Raw genomic sequence first — 12,247 nt, 5'->3', positions numbered from 1 at the left:
GTGCCATGTAAGGGTGACCACAGGTTATTGAAAGTGGCTGTAGGCCCCATTTTACAGGCTCTGGAATGTAGGATTGGGCTAAGCACCTGGGTATTGACTGGAAGCTTACATGTACCATACAATCCCTAATGATTGAATGGTATAATTCAATTATGCTAATTGAATTATTGACCTATTGAAACATGTCTTCAGAGAGAAAGCTGACTCAGGGTTCCTGGTGAGATGTGCAAGAGAATTTGGGCTGTGTTACAGTTATTGACAAATGGCCCCAGGCAGAAGCGCAAGCTACCAAAGAGGCTTTGCTGCATTATTCAACAGCAAACCACTGACTTCCTTTTGAGGCCAGGTTTTAGAAGACAAAACAGTATGTTATTACCTGCTCCCATGGCCCTTGAGCCAGAGGAATGTGTCACCTAGCAGTGGACATAGAATATACAAAAGCTAGCAAAGGCTGGTTTACCTTGCTGTCACCATAAGGAGTCAGAAGCAAAGCAGATGTGTTTCCTGTGTATTGTCACCTGCTGCTGTGAGATAAAAGAGGTATAGACCTACAGAAGGCTCTAAAGTTTTTCTTTGGCCTGTCCAAATCCATGCATAATCATCCTGGAGCAGACTTCCTGCATTACAAAGGACTATTATCTTAAACAAACTGGGAATCTTAAAGTTTACCTGCTATTATTCTCAACCTACTTCCCTATTATTCTCAACCTACTTCCCTGACTAATATAAGTATACCTATCCCTTTTAACAGCTTTCTTTCCAGAGACACTAGGATTGTACTTTGTAGCTGGGAGCCAGGCATTAATAAATATGTCTCTCTCCTGAAAACACTGTGACTTGTATCTAAAGGACGGTAAACTTTCAGCATCTTAGCCCTTTGAACATCCTAAAGGGTAGGGCTTAACTCAACATTCATACCAACTTTGCCTGTTACTTCAATTGTTTTAGGGAAAACACATGTTGTCTGTCACCTAGGAATATATCCTAGTTGACTGCTCTGTCTATTGGGATGAGGCATGAAGGGAATAGGGCCTTGTGACTCTTGTCACTTTTACAAACCTTCAATTTCCTCCCCATATCGCCTCCTACTTATCTAATTTCAGTTTCACCCTTTACTTCTGTCATCTCTCATTCCTTGGTTAACATGCCAGACACCACTCCATCCAAGCACCTACGTTGGTATGTGAGGGTTTATTTTTCCTTCTACTTTTATGTTTTTATTCTAGTTGGTTCTCAGCGCAGTAAAATGCATATACACAGACTTGTCTGCCAACCACAACTGAACTTATTAATTTTTTAATTTATTTGTTGCTGCCAATTTGATCCAGAATATATTATTAATTTATGAGCATAACTTACCATATAAGTGGATATAGCTGGCTTTATCCTTCATCTTAGGATTTATTATGCTTCTGCTGTAGTTGATAATGAGTTTCTTGAGGACCACATATTTTCTAGGTAATTTACATATCATTTCTAATGTTAAAGGCAAGATACAGAAATTGTGGCTAGAGAAGAAAATAAGCAAAATGTAATATAAATGGTTATGAAACTGTGTCAGAGCCTGCAGCATCATCAAGGGATATCTGAACATGAAGTTTTTGCTTTATCAGTTATATCACCTTCCCCTTTTTGTTGTGCTTAAAAGAGAATTAAGCCATAAAAGTGGTGTGTTTAAAGCCAAAATTTTGATGAGACTAGGACACCTCTCCAAAAATGTTCCTCTGAGTTTTATTTTTTTAAATAACTGTTTCTTCTTTTCATATTATTATCTACTTAAATCTATTTAGGGGTCTTTTCAACATTACTTCTAAAAAACTTAAAGATGAAATTGAACATTCTTGACATGGTACCTTCTCACACACTACAGCTAAAGAGACTGAACGTTTTGGTCAATTTTTCACTCAGAATATAGACAGTTAAGGATTGTTTTTCTGTGTTTTGTTGCCCTCTTACATGTTCCCTTAATAGCAGGTTATGCCATCTGATGGGCAATTTGCCTTTGCACCATTTTGCCTGTCATGTTCATTCCCCTAACATTAAGTAGCTGAGACTAAAAAAAGACTTACAAAAGTTACACAGCACAATAGAATGCCTATTCTTCGTATTCTTCATATTTTACTTATTTATTTTTATACGCATGCTTCATCTTTCCTTATCAACTCACTGAGGAAAACACAGGAGGAAGTGCAAGTGTTTTTTTTTCTCCTGCACTGTTCATTTTTCCTATGGCAGATTAAAACTAGCTAATAGGAAAAGAATAAACAGAAATTTTATAACAAGTTTTCTTCTAGTTGTAAATAACTGCTCTGTTAGAAACTAGGTCTACTTCCTCCCAAATAAAGTGTTTTATATATATGTGTGTGTATATATATAATTTATATATATGTAAAACAAAAAAAACTTGGTGTATATGTGTATTATGCATAACTGTCCCCATGACAGTGAAGCCAAAAGGAAAACATGAAATACTTTTCTAACAAACTATCATTTTTGATGTGTAATCAGAACATGAACAATTCCACTACAACACTGACTTTAACTAGTGTGGCTTGAGGAGTGTGAAAGTGCAGTTTACCCACTGTATTGTATTCTCTGCAATATTTAATTATATTTCTTTAAGTCATGTCCAAACTTCAGTGGACTTTATATCTGATGTAATCATTTCTGCTGGTTTAGAAATATATTCTTTGCAGCTTTTTAAATAATATTTGTTTATTGAATTATTTATATGGAAGGAAGAGTGACAGAGAAACAGATGTTTCATCTACTGGGTCATTATACAAATACCTACAATAACCTGGGTTGGGCCAGGCTGAAGCCAGGATCCTGGAACTCCATATAGGTCTTCCACAGGTGTGGTAGGGACTCAAATACTTGAGTCATCTTCTGATGCCTTCTAGAATGCACATTTTCATGAATTCTAGGTCAGAAGCAGAGTAGCTGGGACTCCCAGAACTCTTGATATAGGCTGTAGGATTCTTGCATGGTTATTTAATCAGCTGTGCCACAATGCCCTTGCTTTGTAGCTTTAACCCAATAGTCTCTTAGTTATGCATTATCTGTGTCTTCTATAGGCACAATAGTAAAATTTAATGTGGTCTCTTTTAGTTTTAGAATTACAGGGTCACATTTTAATTTCTTAATTTCAGTATAAAAATCATCAAATGGTATGAAACAAGAGTGCTATTAAAATACAAAATAAATACCCGTTTTATGGAAAACCATACTTCCTATCTACAGATAGCTCATCTCCTCCAAATAATGACCCAAATCAACATTAACTCTAAAATATTCTAAATAAACAAAACTGCTTTGAAGTTTAAATGATTCTAGGAAAAGAGACCAAATTAACTTGTTTATCTAACACTAAAATATCTTAACTCTTCGCTAGAACTTATTTGTGGAATTTGTATGTATTCTTTATTTTTTAAAGATTTATTTTTATTTATTTGAAAGTCAGAGTTACAGAATGAGAGTGACAGATCTTCCATCCACTGGTTCACTCCTCTAATGACAGCAACAGTCAGGGTTGGGCCAGGCCAAAGCCAGGAGCCACAACTCCATAGGTGTCTCCCACATGAATGGCAGGGGCCCAAACACTTGAGCCATCTTCTGCTGCTTTCCCAGATGCATCACCAGATAGCTGGATCAGAAGCAGAGCAGTGGGCCAGTGTTATGGCACATAGTGGGTAAATCTACTACTTGTGATGTCAGCATCCCATAAGGGTGCCACTTCCTATCCAGCTCCCTGCTAATGTGCCTGGGAAAGCAGCAAAAGATGGCCCAAGTGTTTGGGTCCCTAAACCCATGTGGGAGACCTGAAAGACCTGGCTCCTGGCTTCGGACCAGCCCTGCTCCAACCATTGTGGTCATTTGGGAAGTTAACCAAAGGATGGAAGACTGATCTCTCTCTCTCTCTGTCTCTCTTTCTTTCTCTCTAACCTGTAACTCTGCCTTTCAAATAAATAAAACTTTTTTAAAAAATTAAAAAGCGGTAGCAGGAGTGCATCCGGGAATTGAACTGTCATTCACATGTCACTCATGTGGAATGCCAGCATCACAAGCAGTGGCTTGATCTGCTGTGCCCCTGCACACACTCATTAATTAACAGCATTACCGAGAGTTCCAAGATGGCAGAATAGGGAGGGAGCACACCGATGGTCCGGGAAGGGAAGGTTCAAAGAGGGGTGAGAATTTGTAGTTTTGGGGAAAGGGAAGCTCTTCCAAAACTGGGGAGACAGGGTGGACCTGCGAGGACACGGACACCTGAAGAGCAGGACACCAGAAGGAGTGTGTACGTACCAGCACTGGAAGCTGAGGTGAGACAGGGCGCTCGCCCAACACCGCTGTAACAGCCGCCGCCGCCCCTCCCCCAACCCACCCTGGGACGGACACTGAGACACGCACAACTGAGTGGGGGAGGAACTAGAAAACGGAACAGAGTGAGTAGCGCCTACGGAAAGCGTGCGTGATTCAGGGGGTTTAACTGTGGGACTAAACAATCCAGGATTCCTCCCCCAAATCGGAGCTGCAACGAGCCGGAAGCAGCCATCTTGTTTGTTTACATTCGGGCTTAAAGGAGAACTGCCTCTGCCTCCGCACTAACCTTCGGGGGCGGAGCCCAAAGGTGGAGTGGAGCCACACGACACTCCTTGCGCAGGGGCAGGCAGCAAGGGAGGGCAGCTCAAAGCCCTGACACCAGTCTACTCAAGTTACCAGAAAAAAAAAATTGAATAGCGCCCGTGGGAAGAGTGCAGGATTCAGGGGGACGAGAGATCCCAGGATCCTTAGGAGCCGCCCAACCCACAATCAGAGCTGCAGTGGGCAGAGTGCAGCCATCTTGTTTGTTTACATTCAGGCTTAAAGGAGGCTGACCTCTGCTCCGAAAGAGGAAGCAGCAGGGGCGGAGTCCAAAGGTGGTCTGGAGCTACTTGACACTCCTCACGCAGGAGGTGCAGCGAGAGAGAGTGGCTGACCAACGAACCCCAGGCACAGACACGTAAGGGCAAACATAGGAACAAGGAAACCGGTCCCCAAGGGGCAGAGATTGGCACCTCAAAGCCCTGACACCAGCCCACTCAAGTTACAAAAAATAAATAAATAAGTAAAAAATAAACAAACTCTAGAAGGCAGAGCAGCCTGCTTACACTGGATATTGGTACAGATTCACAACAGCCCATAGCAGAGGGAAATCAACCTGACAAACCACCCAGACGGAATGCCAAAAAACAAAACAAAAACCCACAATAAGAATATAGAAGAACATATAAACTTGCCAATGGAGAAGGCTAAACCAACCATAACAGAGGCTGAAGAAGAAGAATTTGAAACCATGCCAGAAAAAGAATTCAGAAAATTAATAATCAGATTACTTAGAAATAATGAGAAACAGTGTCGAGAGCTGAATGAAAAACAAGCCTAAGGGTTAGAGATCCTAAACAGAAGCCAGAATGAAATACTGGAAATGAAAAACTCAAGTGACCATATAAAAAACACCGTGGAATCCCTCGGAAAGCGAACAGATGAAATAGAAGACCGAATATCAGAATTCGAATACAAACTTCCAGAAATAATACAGTCAGTTCAAACGCAGGAAGAAGAAATTAAAAAATTAAAAAATATGGTCGGATACCTACAAGATTCAATCAAACGGTGTAATGTTCGGATAATAGGAGTCTGTGAGGGGTTGGAAAGAGAGAATGGATTAGAAGGTGTTTTCAATGAAATAATATCAGAAAAACTTCAAACAAAGGCATCTGGATAACAACAGGCAAATTCAACAGATAGCCAGGACTCTGAACACGGTAGACCAAAAGAGAAATTCACCGCAACACATTGTGGCAACACTCAGCTCAGAGACACACAAAGAACAAATCCTAAAATGTGCCAGAGAAAAACCACAAATCACATTCAGGGGTAAGTTCATCAGACTCACCCCAGACTTCTCATCGCAAACACTACAGGCAAGGAGACAATGGCATGATATATTTCAAGTTTTAAAAGACAAACAATGCCAACCTAGAATACTATACCCTGCAAAGCTATCATTTATGAATGAAGGGGAAATAAAGATCTTCCAAGACAAACAGAAACTGAAAGAATTTGTATCCACGCATTCAACCCTACAACACTTACTCAAAGACCTGCTGCACACAGAAATACAAAAACAAGAACTTCACTACAAAAAAAAAGCAAATGTATAGTAAGCTACAAACAAAGTTCAAAATACATAAACAGCTCGTTTAGGAAACATGAATGGGAAAAGACAGTACTTAAGTAATCACACTGAATGTGAATGGTCTTAATTCTACTACCAAAAGACATAGACTAGCTAATTGGATCAAGAAAGAGAATCCATCTATATGCTGCGTTCAAGAGACACACCTTATCAGCAAAGATGCACACAGACTGAAAGTGAAAGGATGGAAAAAAAGACTCCAAGCTAACAGAAATGAAAAAAGAGCTGGTGTGGCCATCCTGATATCAGACAAAATAGACTTTAACATAAAAACTATTAAAAGAGACAGAGAAGGGCACTATATAATGATTAAAGGATCTATCCAACAGGAAGACATTACTATTATAAATGTATACGCACCTAATGACAGGGTGCCTGGCGACCTGAAAGAATTACTAAAGGATTTAAAGGGAGATATAGATTCAAATACAATAGTAACAGGGGACTTCAACACCCCACTCTCACCAATGGACAGATCAACCAGACAGAAATTCAACAATGAAACAACAGAGCTAATTGACGCTATAGACCAAATAGACCTAATAGATATCTTCAGAACCTTCCACCCCACAGCCACAAAGTTCACGTATTTCTCCCCAGCACACGGAACGTTCTCTAGGACTGACCATATGCTAGGCCATAAAGGGAGCCTCGACAAATTAAAAAAAAATGAAACTACACGATGCAGCTTCTCAGACCACAGTGCAGTGAAACGTGAAATCAAAAACCCAAGAATCTCTACACCATATGCAAACATATGGAGAATGGACAACATGATCCTGAATGAACAGTGGGTCATTGAAGAAATTAAAAGAGAAATCAAAAGATTTCTAGAAACAAATGAAAATGATAACACAACCTATCAAAACCTGTGGGACACAGCAAAAGCAGTGCTAAGAGGAAAGTTTATAGCAATTGGTGCCTACATCAAGAAGCTGGAAAGGAACCAAGCAAATGAACTCTACATGCACCTCAAGGATTTAGAAAAACAGCAACAAATCAAGCCCAAACCCAGCAGGAGGAAAGAAATACTAAAGATCAGAAAAGAAATAAACAGAATTGAAACAAACAAACAAAAAAACAATACAAAGGATCAACAAAACCAGGAGCTGGTTCTTTGAAAAAATAAACAAAATCAACACACCATTGGCCCAACTAACCAAAAAAAGGAGAGAGAAGACCCAAATCTGTAAAATCAAAGAAAGTAATGGAAATGTAACAACAGACACAATAGAAATAACAATAATCATCAGAAACCACTACAAAGAGATGTATGCTCCAAATTGCGGAACCTGGAAGAAATGGATAGATTCCTAGACACATACAACCTTCCTAAACTGAGCCCTGAAGATATAGAAAATCTAAACAGACCCATAACCATGGAAGAAATTGAATCAGTAATAAACGCACTACCAAAAAAGAAGAGCCCAGGACTGGATGGCTTCACCACCGAATTTTACCGGACATTTAGAGAAAAACTAACCCCAGTTCTTCTCAAGTTATTCAAAACAATTGGAAGGGAGGGAATCCTCCCAAATTCTTTCTACAAAGCCAAAATCACCTTAATTCCTAAGCCCGGGAAATAAACAACAGAAAAAGAAAACTACAGACCTATCTCCCTGATGAACATAGATGCAAAAATACTCAACAAAATTCTGGCAAACCGAATCCAACTGCACATCAGAAAGATCATTCACCTGGACCAAGTGGGATTTATCCCTGGTATACAGGGATGGTTCAATATTCGAAAATCAATGTAATACATGACATTAATAAATTGAGAAATAAAAATCATATGGTTATCTCAATAGATGCAGAGAAAGCATTTGACAAAATACAACATCTTTCATGATGAAAACCCTAAGCAAATTGGTGTTAGAAGGAACATTCCTCAACACAATTAAGGCAGTCTATGAAAAAACAATGGCCAGCATCATATTGAATGGGGAAAAGTTGGAGGCATTTCCATTGAAAACTGGCACCAGACAGGGATGCCCACTCTCACCATTGCTATTCAATATAGTCCTAGAAGTGTTAGCCAGGGCCATCAGGCAAGAAAAAGAAAGTAAAGGGATACAAATGGAAAAGGAGGAAGTTAAACTATCCCTATTTGCAGATGACATGATACTATATATAGGGGACCCGATAAACTCCTATAAGAGACTATTGGAACTCATAGAAGAGTTTGGTAAAGTAGCAGGATACAAAGTCAATGCTCAGAAATCAATAGCATTTGTATACACAGATAATGCCATGGCCGAGGAAGAACTTCTAAGATCAATCCCATTCACAATAGCCACAAAAACAATCAAGTACCTTGGAATAAATTTAACCAAGGATGTCAAAGACCTCTATGATGAAAATTACAAAACACTAAAGAAGGAAATAGGAGACGACACAAAAAAATGGAAAAACCTGCCATGCTCATGGATTGGAAGAATCAATATTATCAAAATGTCCATTCTCCCAAGAGCAATTTACAAGTTTAATGCAATACCAATCAAAATACCAAAGTCATTCTTCAGAGACCTAGAAAAAATGATGCTGAAATTCATATGGAGAAACAGGAGACCGAGAATAGCTAAAGCAATCCTTTATAATAAAAACAAAGCTGGAGGCATCACAATTCCAGACTTCAAGACATACTACAGGGCAGTTATCATCAAAACAGCCTGGTACTGGTACAAAAACAGATGGATAGACCAATGGAACAGAACAGAAACACCGGAGACCAAGCCAAACATCTATAACCAACTCATATTCGACAAAGGACCTAAAACAAACCCCTGGAACAAGGACAGCCTCTTCAACAAATGGTGCTGGGAAAACTGGATGTCCACATGTCGAAGCATGAAGCAAGACCCCTACCTTACACTTTATACAAAAATCCACTCAACGTGGATCAAAGAACTAGAGATGCGCCGTGACACCATGAAACTAATTGAGAGCATAGGGGAAACCTTCCAAGATATTGGAACAGGCGAAGAATTCCTGGAGAAGACCCCAGAGGCACGGGTAATCAAAGATAAAATAAACAAATGGGATTACCTCAAATTGAAAAGTTTCTTTACAGCAAAGGAAACAGTCAGGAAAGTTAAGAGGCAACCAACAGAATGTGAGACGTTATTCGCAAACTACACAACAGATAAATGATTAACAACTAGAATCTATAAAATGATAAAAAAAACCACAAAATCAAAACAAACAACCCAATAAAAAAATGGGCCAAGGACCTTAACAGACATTTTTTAAAAGAGGAAATCCAAATGGCCAACAGACACATGAAAAAATGCTCAGGATCCCTAGCCATCAGGGAAATGCAGATCAAAACCACAATGAGGTTTCACCTCACCCCGGTTAGATTGGCTCACATACAGAAATCAACCAACAACAGATGCTGGCGAGGATGTGGGGACAAAGGGACACTAATCCACTGTTGGTGGGAATGCAAACTGGTAAAGCCACTATGGAAGACAGTTTGGAGAGTCCTCAGAAACCTGAATGTAGCACTACCACAGGACCCAGCCATCCCACTCCTTGGAATTTACCCAAATGGAATTAAAGGGGAGAAAAAAGAGCCATTTGCACCTCAATATTTGTTGCAGCTCAATTCACAATAGCTAAGACATGGAAGCAACCTAGATGTCCATCAACGGATGACTGGATAAAGAAACTATGGGATATGTACTCTATGGAACCCTATACAGCAGTAAAAAACAATGAAATCCGGGCATTTACAACAAAATGGAGGAAGATGGAAAATATCATGCTGAGTGAAATAAGCCAGTCCAGAAGGGACAAATATCATATGTTCTCCCTGATCGATGGCAACTAAACGAGCATCTAAAATGATACCCACTGAAGTGAAATGGACACTATGAGAGACAATGACATGATCAGCCCTTGTCTAGACTGTTGAGGAACAACTTACTATTTCATTTCTTTTAATATTTTGTTGTTGTTGTTCTTGTTGCTCTGTTTGTTCTACTTAATACCACTGGTTCAACTCTGTAATCAATACACAATCATTCTTAGGCATTTAAAAATTAACAGAAAAGTGATATCTGTTAAACATAGGAGTGGGAATAAGAGAGGGAGGAGATATATAGCTCAGCACAGGCTCACTCGGACTTAACTCCAATGGTAGAACTAGAAATGTGCCAGGGGATTTCAACTCAATCTTATCAAGGAGGCATGTACCAATGCCAGCGCACTTGGTAAAGTGATAAGTATAAGTACACAACCGATCAAAAAGATAGGGTAAGTGTCGAAGAAATTTTACAAACAAGACCAGTGTAAGCAAATGATGAAGGATAGAATTAAAAGGGTTAGAATGATCCTGCGGGGAAGCAGGACACACAGCAGACTCATAGAATGGCAAACGCCCAAAACAGCACTCCGGCCTCAGAATCAACCCTTGGGACATTCGGATCTGGCTAAAAGGCCCATGAGAGTCTCACAGGCATGGAAAGCTATGACACGGTGGCAAAAAACAATCTAAATGAAAGATCCTGGTAAATAAGACCCCAGCAGAAGGAACAGGCCATCAAGGAGAGAGGCACCTTTCTCTGAAGGGAGGAAGGAACCTCCACTGTGACAGGGCCTTGACTAAACACATTCAGAGTCAGTGAACTCAAGGGGCTTCCATAGCCTAGACAGCTCATGGCAAGAGCCTCGGGTGATTGCTGACATCATAAATAAGAGTGCCAATTGTGAAATCAACAACAGGAGTCACTGGGTACATGCTCCCCACGTAGCATCTCTGTCCTTAATGTTTTTTACTATGAAACTTAAAAACACTACTAGTCGAACAATACCCTATACCTTGTGCGGTTGTGTGAGTGCAGCCTGTTGAAATCCTTGCTTAGTATATACTAAGTTGATCTTCAGTATATGAAGGTAATTGAAAATGAAACTCGATGAAGGGTGGGATGGTCATCCGACTCCTCTCAGGAGTGGGAGAGGGGAGTGCCATGGGAGGGAGGGAGGTTGGTGGGAAGCCACAACAATACAAAAGTTGCACTTTGTAAATTCACAATTATTAAATAAAAAAGTAATAACTATATAACAAACAAAAAAACAAGAAAAAAAGAACTTAATACTTTACCCTTTTAGTATTTTGTATGTTCTACTTAAAACTATTCGTTGAACTCTGTAATTAATACACAATTATTCTTAGGTGTTTAATTAATGCTATAACTAGTACTCAAATAGTATTTTACACTTTGTGTTTCTGTGTGGGTGCAAACTGTTGAAATGTTTACTTAAAATATGCTAAATTGATCTTCTGTATATAAAGATGATTTAAAATTAATCTTGATGTGAATAGAAGAGGAGAGGGGATGGGAGAGGAGAGTGTTGTGGGTGGGAGGGAAGTTATGGGGGGGGAAGCTATTGTAATCCATAAGCTGTACTTTGGAAATTTATGTTCATTAAATAAAATTTAAAAATAAAATAAAATAAAATACATCATAGAGAAAGATTTTAATGAAATTATTGTATACTTATAAAGCTTGTTATTAATGCTTCTAAATACTACTGCTGTCTATATGAAAAAATTATACTTGCATACTCTTGAAAACTGAAGTTTCTATGTATGTGCCTGTGTATATAAACACTAGTCATACTCATATAATTTAACTACTACACATGGAATAAATATTGGGGCAGAATGAAAATAATTATTTGCTAACATTTAGCTTTAACATTTCAATTACTACAGTATGATGTTGACAAACTACAGATTTTGGAAAATCTTGTTAAATTTATTGTGGAATAAAATATAATTGTTTCTAAAAAAATAGCATTACCTTTGTTTGTTTACAGACAAAAGTTCATGAGCTGTATGCTCACTGACACTTAAGTAACTTTTTCTCAGTTTAAAATGGCTCCTAGATATTAAATACCATTTCATTACTATTTTTCTAAGTATTCGTTTTTATAGATTGCATTTTAAAACTTACCAGCTGCGGGGCGCTGCATTGTGCTATAGCAGGTAAGTCTGCA

This window comes from Lepus europaeus, chromosome X, assembly GCF_033115175.1.
Source record: "Lepus europaeus isolate LE1 chromosome X, mLepTim1.pri, whole genome shotgun sequence".
NCBI classification, from domain to species: Eukaryota; Metazoa; Chordata; class Mammalia; order Lagomorpha; family Leporidae; genus Lepus; species Lepus europaeus.
Note: the sequence above shows the minus strand (reverse complement) of the source record.